We start from the raw sequence: 8,841 nt of genomic DNA, 5'->3' as shown, positions 1-8,841 counted from the left end.
TGCCTTTTCCATCTCGTTGAAGAATGGGGTTGGTATTTGTATTGGGATTGCATTAAATGTGTAAATTGCTTTTGGTAGTATGTCTTTTGATTTCTTGAATTTGACTTGAAGGCACAAAACAATTTATTTTATAGCTTAGATATGTGTGTGCTTGCCTGTTTATCATTGAATTTTGTGATTATAGCACTTCTCTGTCAGTTTGTTGTTCTGGAATGACTTGCAGATGGCAGAAATCTTGGAAGTTTTTTCTTTTTTTTTTCTTTTTTCATAAACATCTTCGAAATCTTGGAAGTTATGTCACCACTATTTCAAATACTGGAAGGGTCACCCATTGTGGAGAGGCTTCAGTGGAGTTTCCAGATTAGAATAAACTAGGAAGCAGGATCGGCCATCCACTTCTGAAAGAGCAGGCCTTTGAAATCCCTATGGATAATGGAATAATACATTCTCGTAAGCAAGCTTTATATTGAAGAGATGGTAATAGTAGCCACAAAATAACTTTATGTTCATTTCTTGCTAGATATTACCAAAATTCTTTAACTATAGGAAGTTCATTTCTTTATTGTATTTCAGCGGTCCATAATTTATAGAAAGAATTTCAGAGAAGTTTGACTAGGTCAGTACTTATGCTTGAATTCAGCTAAATGTAGTCAGAAAATTAATTCCTCTTTCCCATTCTGTTAAATAGATATATATCTCCTTTTATTTTTTCACAGTGTAACCACCATGCCCAGGCCTGCATCTGTTTTCTAAGGCAGCTCAATTGTTATCACAATTATATATAACTGATAGTTATGCTATCAATTTTTATACAGTTTTTATCCAACCACTCTGCAATTATTACCTAATTATGTACAACTGATATTTCACAGGATAAAAGGAAAAATTGACTAGGAAATTTCCTGGGGGGGAAAAAAAGGGGGAAAAGAGATACAAGGGAAATCTAGAAGAGAGCAACCCCAACTAAATCCATGAAGGCACCAATATGTGTAAAACATTTACAAATGTTTGCTGCACTTTTGAAGGATGTCCTCTAATCCAAGTGCACATTCCTACAAGTGCAGAAAAATTTAAAATAAAGTGAAAATCCAGTGACAGTGTTGCCATTTTAGATATTCTATTTTGGGCATCATACTGAGAATAAATATTCTTGTTGTCTGTCTCCCCACCCCCAGCCCAGGGAGCTCTAATGGACTTGTGGTAAGAAGCTGTGCTATAATACTGAAGACACATGGTCTGAGGCCCCCAGTTGCTCTGCGGGATAAGGATAAGCAGTCTCTTCCTATGTGATTAACTGCCTCTAAAAACCCACCGGAGGCTCAGCCATGGGTGGATTCTGACTCGATGGTACAGAACAACAGGGAACAGGTAGAACAATGTGTTGGGCACAATCTACATTTTGCTCTCAGGAGAAAAGAACTATTTGAAGAGAAGTGGAAGTTGAGCTGACCTCCAGTAGTTGTCTGGGAGAAGAATGTAGAGCAATATTAAGAGGATCTTGTTTGTGTTGACATTACTGATGTGTCACCAGTTCTTACTACAATGTCTGGCATGTAGTTATGCGTCATAAATATTTGGGGAAAGAATGAATGAAAAGAGCCTTCCACAATGAAGAGTCATGGGAACATGCTCCTTTATTAGTGCCGTCTCCTTCTTTTTTTCTGTTTTTGGCTATTCTCTCCATGGCTACAAAACTTTATATCTTCTATTCCTCTTTCCTTTTCAGTAGCTGGTAGAGTGGGAAGACTTGAGGAAGTCCAAGACAAACTGTGAACGGGCTTGATTTCCAATGGTCTTCTCAGAGTGCTGACAGATGTTTGACATGAGAACGAGATTGGAGAAGCTGCCAACTGGGGCCAGGAGCCAACCTCATTTCTGAGGAAAACTCCCTAGATGGTGGTGGATCAGAATTTTCTCAGGAACACTCTGATTCTTTCTCATCCCTCATTTTCTATCTTACATGTGCTTCCATCCCTTCCTCGTCACTCTCTTTTACATATCCTTCTTAAATTAACTTTTTGCATGCCTTTGTTTTGATTAATTATTTCCCCCTCTTACTTACTTATCCAGACGGATGCACAAGAAACTGAGAAAATGACCAAGGCCAGTTGCCTTGACTGTAAATTCCATTATTTTCCTCTGTAGCATAATTTAATTTTATATAGCTTTTCATTTTTATTATAATATTGCTAAGAAAATACTTAAGTTTTTTGTAAGTGAAATTCAGAGAAACATAAAAGAAAACATTTTAAAAAGCATAACCAATTGTATTATGTAGAGATAATAGTTTTGTCTGTTTTAAAGATTATTATTCTGGGCTCTTTTCATTTTCTTTTTACTGTTATTTCTTCTGTTGGAAACCAGAGGTGCTAACAACTTATTATTCTCCTTTTCATGTTCTAACAAACGTAAGAAAGCAGTAAATGAGGATTCAGTAATAATAAAAGAAACTTAATACTTTCCAACTTGCAGGGATTCTTTTAGAAAGCACCAATGGAGATCTTAACAGAGATAGGAAGTGAAAGAGGGTTTGTCCTATAAACCACTGACCAAATATACCAGATCTTTATATCTGTGGAAAGCCTTAGATCTAAAGTAGACATGATCTGTATATACCAGCTAAAACAAAAACAAATCCCAAACAACAGTCCCTCAAATTTGACTTCAATTGACGGTGATCCCAAGTATTGCAAGGCAGAATTGTGCTTCGGTGAATACTGAGACTTTGACATTATCTTTAGGAGGTGGACCCTAAGCTCACATCTAGGTGTATTTAATACAAACAGAAAATGTAAAACAGATCCCGGACCCTCTTTCCCATCTATAAAGCAGGGATTGCAAAAGAGAAAGGTGACATTCAACTTTGGTCCAAAGGAGCTTCCTCTACAAGGATAAATTTCATTATAGGGTTATTCAGCAAAACCGAAATCATGCTGGTCATTTCATCAGTGAGAATTTACAATAGGGACTTGGATATTGGAGAAATAAAAAGGAAAAGCCCACAACAAAGTTATTAATGAGGTTCCAAAAATTAAGTACAGGAAGTAGAATAATGGCAGAGCGGTGCTGTAAGTACAAGTCAGTGTGTATGGGGATATCAGGAGCTTGGAGAAAGGGCTCCAAGAAGATTCTAGAAGGACTGCACCTAGATGGTGCTCATATCTTTCTGTGTTCATCATAAAACTCGTTATGATAGTATTAGGAAAAGTCTGAACACCAGAAATAATTCCTTGGGTGAAGAATTAAGCAACTAAGCTAATGGGCTTTCTATCTTCTTTAATCTCAGTTTGTTTCCACTCACTATGGAAACAGAGGTTACAAGGGGGAGATACAGTTTGCAAAGTCTGGCCCAACATCAGAGTGCAGCGGGTATAATAAGTAGTCACTATGACTTGGAATTAACTCCATGGTGCCTAATGATACACCATTTGAAGATTTCTACCAATATGAAGCCAGAGGTCACACAATAAAATGTTATATAACCAATGAATTGTTCATTTAAAAATCTATTTTTAAAGCGATGAGTACATATATGATCCTCACCTGATGATACACATGAAGCAACATCTGTGGAAAGAAATAGTGAAAATGTTTGTTATCATCAGGCAGAAGGTAGGGAGGGACCAACTGTGGGAAGAAACCATCACTTGCTCTATGCATGTTCAAACTGAAATTGAGGAAAAGTAAAACATCTTATGAGAGCATATATTCCACTTGAATTCAGATAAATTCCACAAGATATGTTTAAAACATTGACTATCAATGACTAAAGACGAGACAAGATATGAAATGACATTAAGAACATCAAACATGAAGAAAGCAAAAGATCATTGGAAAGACAAGAGAACAGGCAAAATTATATGTCAGAAGAGACTCTGAAACTTTCTCTAGAACACAGAGACACTAAAACAAAAGGAAAAAAAGACGTATAAAAACTACAGGGTAGACTTCAAAGGACAACTCAAGAAGATAAAGTAGTATAACCAAATGTGCAACGACTTGGAGCTAGAAAACCGAAAGGGAAGAACCTGCTTGGGTTTTCTCAAGCTGAAAAAACAAGAAAATGTCAAAGCTTCAAATTGTAATACTAAAGAATAAAATAGGTAACATATTCTGGAAGAATAAAAAAAAATGAGAAGAATATACACAGTCACTGTATATATATTTGATGTATCACTGTATATGATTTTACTTATGTATGTAAAATCTTCAGAATATTATTTTTAAAAATGACTAGATCATTACATCTACAGAGTTTTATCAGAAATAAAAGCTAGATTCTGAAGAGGCTATGGAGTAAGGGCTATCATTAGTGATGATACATGATTCTTGGCTGAAAGCAAGGATTACCAGAAAGATGTTTACTTGTCTTTTATTTACTCTGTACAGATATTTTTCTCTGTGGATAATAATGTTGTAGACATGTGAACGATAGAAATTTCAGAACACTTAATTGTACTTATGAGGAACTCACACATAGATCAAGAAGCACTTTTTGAACAGGGCATGGGATAATATGTGGTTTAAAATGAGGAAAGATGTATGTCAGGGTTGTATTCGTTCATCATATCTGTCTAATATGTATGTAGTCCTGATGGTGTCATCCAAAGGCTTAATTCCTCTGATAGTTTGACTCTACCAGTGGACCAGTGGCTTCTCAGGAGTAAGATAGGCAATCTCCGAAGTGATTTACAGTCTCGGAAACCCAGTGGAAGGTCAGCTATTAGTTGGTTTCAATAACATAGCAATGAGAAAGATATTCATTACTTATGCTGAGTAAAGAATCTGAGAAACTGTGCTAATAATAGTAATGATGCAGCATCAGAAAGAGATGAAAGCTCCTTAGCAACCTACATTACTCATGGGACACAACCATTCTTTCTAAAAGTGAAGAGGACTCGAAGCTCTTACTAAAGACAGTGAAAAAGTACAGCCTTCAGAATGAATCATATTTTTATCAAGAAAAAGAAAATCCTCACAACTGGAACAACCAATGTCACGATAAATAAAGAACAGATTGGAATTCTCAAGGACTTTATTTTACTTAGATTATTAAGCAACACTTTTGGTGGTTGTTATTATTATGTGCTATCAAATCATCTGTGACTTATACGTAAGTTAACTCTGAATCTACTCTGAGCCAATCTCACTCACTGTCTCCAACAGACCTAAGCCCATTTCTCCGATCACTTAGTCAGTCCGTTTCAGCCTGGTTCTTCCACTCCTGTGTTGTCCCTCTACCTTTCCAAGCATGAGGTCTTTCTCCAACAACTGCACCCTCCTTGCCAAGTACCAAAAGCATGTGAGATGAAGCTCCCAAATCCTTGCTTCCAGGGAGCAGCTTGGTTTCACCCTCTTTAGGATAGACCTATTTGTTCACCTGGCAGTGTACAGTATGTTCAATACTCTTCTCCAGCATCGCAGCTCAAAGGCATCAATCCTTCTCCTATTACCCTTAGTTACTGTCCAGATCTCTGATGCATAGCAAGTAATTGTGTAGACCATGGCCTGGATCAGGCACACCTTAGTCTCCAGACTAACATCATTGCTCTTCAGTACTCTAGAGAGGTCCTGACAGCCAATTTTACCAATGAAATTCTTCTTTTGATTTCCTGACTGCTGGTGTCGAGAGTGTTGATTGTGGAACCTAGGAAGCTGACGTCGTTAACAGTCTAAGTCTCTTCTCTGTCTGTTGTGAAGCTGCAAATTGGCCCAGTAGTGACACCCATTGGTACAACATCCAATAAATCAAATGCCATATTTTATTAGGAAAATCTGCTACTAAAGACTTCTTGGAAGTGCTAGAGAGGAAAGACGTCACTTTAAAGACTGAGATGTACCTGATCAGATTATAGTATTAATGGTTTCATATATTTTTGAAAGTTGGACAAAATGGAAAAGGAGGTCCAAAGAAGAATTAATGCATTTGAATTGTATTGTTAGTGAAGAATATTAAATATAGCACAGACGTCTGAAAGATTGAATAACTCTGTTTTTGAAGTGCAGGCTGATTCTCCTTAGAGGCAAGGAGTATGAAGTTTTATCTCACGTACTTTGGGCATATTGTTAGGAAAGGCCAGTCTCTGGAAAAAGACGTCATGCTTGGAAAGGTGAAACATCAGCAAAGCAGAGGAAGACCTTCACATAGATGAATGAATGCAGTTATTTCAATGATGAGCTTCAGCAAAGCAGAGACTGTGAAGAGGATGGAAGAAGAGGGAAGAGATGCAGTTAAACACAGGGTCACTGCTCCTTAGCAAAAAAATGCCTGTTGTTTGTTGTTGTTGTGCCATCGAGTCGCTTGCGACTCGTAGCAACCTTATGTACAAGAGCCCTAAACCCTGCTCTATCCTGTGCCAACCTCATTGTCTCCGACACACCTACTCCCACTACCCTAATCACCGAATCGATCCATCTCATCGAGGGTCTTCCTCTCCTGTGCTGACCCTCCACTCTCGCAAACATGATTTCCCTCTCCAAGGACTGGTCCCTCCTTGCAGTATGCCCAAAGTATGTCAAACGAAGCTTCAGAATCCTTGACGCCAAGGAGCAGACCGGTTTCACCCTCTCCAGGTCAAACCTGTTTATTCTCCTAGCAGTCCATATATTCAACATTCCTCTCTAGAACCACAACTCAAAGGCATCAATTCTCTTTCTATGATCCCTAGTCATTGTCCAGCTCTCTGATTCATAGCATGCAGTTGCAAAGACTATAGCCCTGATCAGGCACGCTTTAGTCTCCAGCCTGATGTCGTTGCTCTTCAGAACTCAGGAGAGGTCCCTCACAGCTGACTTCTCCAATGCAATTTGTCTCTTATTTCCTGGCTGTTGGTACCAAGACTGTTTACCGTGGAGCCAAGCAAACTAAAACTCTTAAATATCTCAATCTCTTCACTCTCCGTACTGATGCTGTCAATTGGCCCAGTGGTAAGAATATTTGTTTCTTGATGCGGATAAAATATGTTAGGCTATTTTTATATTTATTTATTTATTTCTTTTTGCTAATCTTAAGTTACCTAGGAAAAATAATGATGATTGTTTAAATTACCAATGTTTTGTTACTGTTGGTAGATGCCATAAAGTCAACTAAGACTCCTACCAATTCTTTGAACAACGGATCAAAATTTTGCTGTGTCCTGCACTCTCCTAATGATCTCTGCTGTCCTTAATCCTATAGCTTCAGTCTGAACACTTAATGAGTTATGTATAATAGAAGAAGAAAATGGCTTTCCCCCCGCCCCCGGACAGAAATGCCCCTCCACAAATATGAGTGTACTGTTACATCCAGGGTTATGTGACAAAAGGGAAATTATTAGATCAGTCTTTGCATTATAAGTTAAAGAGCAAACCATAAACATATCTCTTAAATGTTTAATTCTATAAAAATATGGCAGATGAAAAAGATATAGATATTTATTTTTTTGTTCTTGCTACCCTGAATATTAATCCTTCTGGTCTTTACTCTGATATGGAGAGAGACTGCACTATTTTTGTAGGAAAAATTCTTGCTTATTAATATAGTCTTCACTATTAGATAATCAGGTTTCCATTTTTTATAACTACAAAAATGTTGCATACACATTTATCTGAGTGCAAATGAGCAAATAAGTCAAACAATAGTTTACTGATTATTAAAATTATTAGACAATAAGATATGTGCAATTTATTTTTTTATAAATTCTTTCGAACTACCTTTCCAAAACAAGTCCAGATTTAAATTTGCAACATGTGTTCCTCTTTTTAAATCATTTCCTATAATTGGATATCTTTTGTTTTTAAATATTGTATCCTAATTAGAAAAATAACTCATCCTGATTTTATTTTTAGATCCTTCTAAACACATGGATATTAAAATTTTAAATATTGCTTTCATCTTATCTGTTTATGAGAGAGTTTGGCCCATAAATAAGCTTGTGAAGTAACACAGTTTTGCTTCTTTGACCTACACAGTAAATAAGCAGGAGTGTACTTTTTTTAAACTTTTTATTGTGGCTTGGGCAAAAATTACACAGCAAATAAGTTTTCCATTCAGCAATTTATACAGTTAGTTTCATGAGATTAATTGCAATCCTCATTCATCCTTCTCTCTTGCAATTTTCTGCCTTTTGAGCCTTGCTTTTGGTCAAATGCTGTCCTTTCAAGTCTCATATTGTTGATTGTTTTAAGGAACGTGTCTCTCCTTGGTGTTTCTGTTCACTGTATACGACTGTCTATTGTCTAACTAAAAGTTGATCTACATTCCCAGCTTTGAAGGGTTGTCTACAGGCCTCTGTGCCAGGGATTCCATCAGCCATCATCAGACCAGTCCATTTTCTGGTCTGCAACTTCTTGCTTTCTTTACTTGCTTGAGATACTAAAAATACTGTTCAATAATTTCTCTATTCTATTGGATAGTTTCTTTTGGGATGGTTCCAAAGAGAATTGTCTTTAAAAAATGTCTTGATGTAGAGGAGTGAGTGTTTCTGGCATTGCTTCTCTACATTGAAACATCTCAACTGGTATTCTGTTAATATTTGAAGCCTCTTTTTCACCAATAGTTTTAGTGCTGCTCAAAATTCTTCTTTCAGTGTCATCGATTCTTGATCATATTCTCACTCTTGATGTAGTTCAACATTAACAATATATTTGGTTACAGTGAATTTGTGTACACTTTTAGTCTTTTAACTTTTTATTGTAGTATGGGTAAACATTTACCAAACAAGTGGTTTTCCATTAAACAAGATAGATAGATAGATGATAGATAGATAGATAGATAGATAGATAGATAGATAGATAGATAGATAGACAAACAGATATATTTGTGACATTGACTGCAGTCTCCCCGTGGTACCAGTAGTATTT

Source organism: Elephantulus edwardii, unplaced genomic scaffold (genome assembly GCF_000299155.1).
Source record: "Elephantulus edwardii isolate Elephantulus edwardi_28Jun2011 unplaced genomic scaffold, EleEdw1.0 scaffold00092, whole genome shotgun sequence".
NCBI classification, from domain to species: Eukaryota; Metazoa; Chordata; class Mammalia; order Macroscelidea; family Macroscelididae; genus Elephantulus; species Elephantulus edwardii.
The sequence above is the reverse complement of the archived record's forward strand: the minus strand, read 5'-3'. Positions refer to the sequence as shown.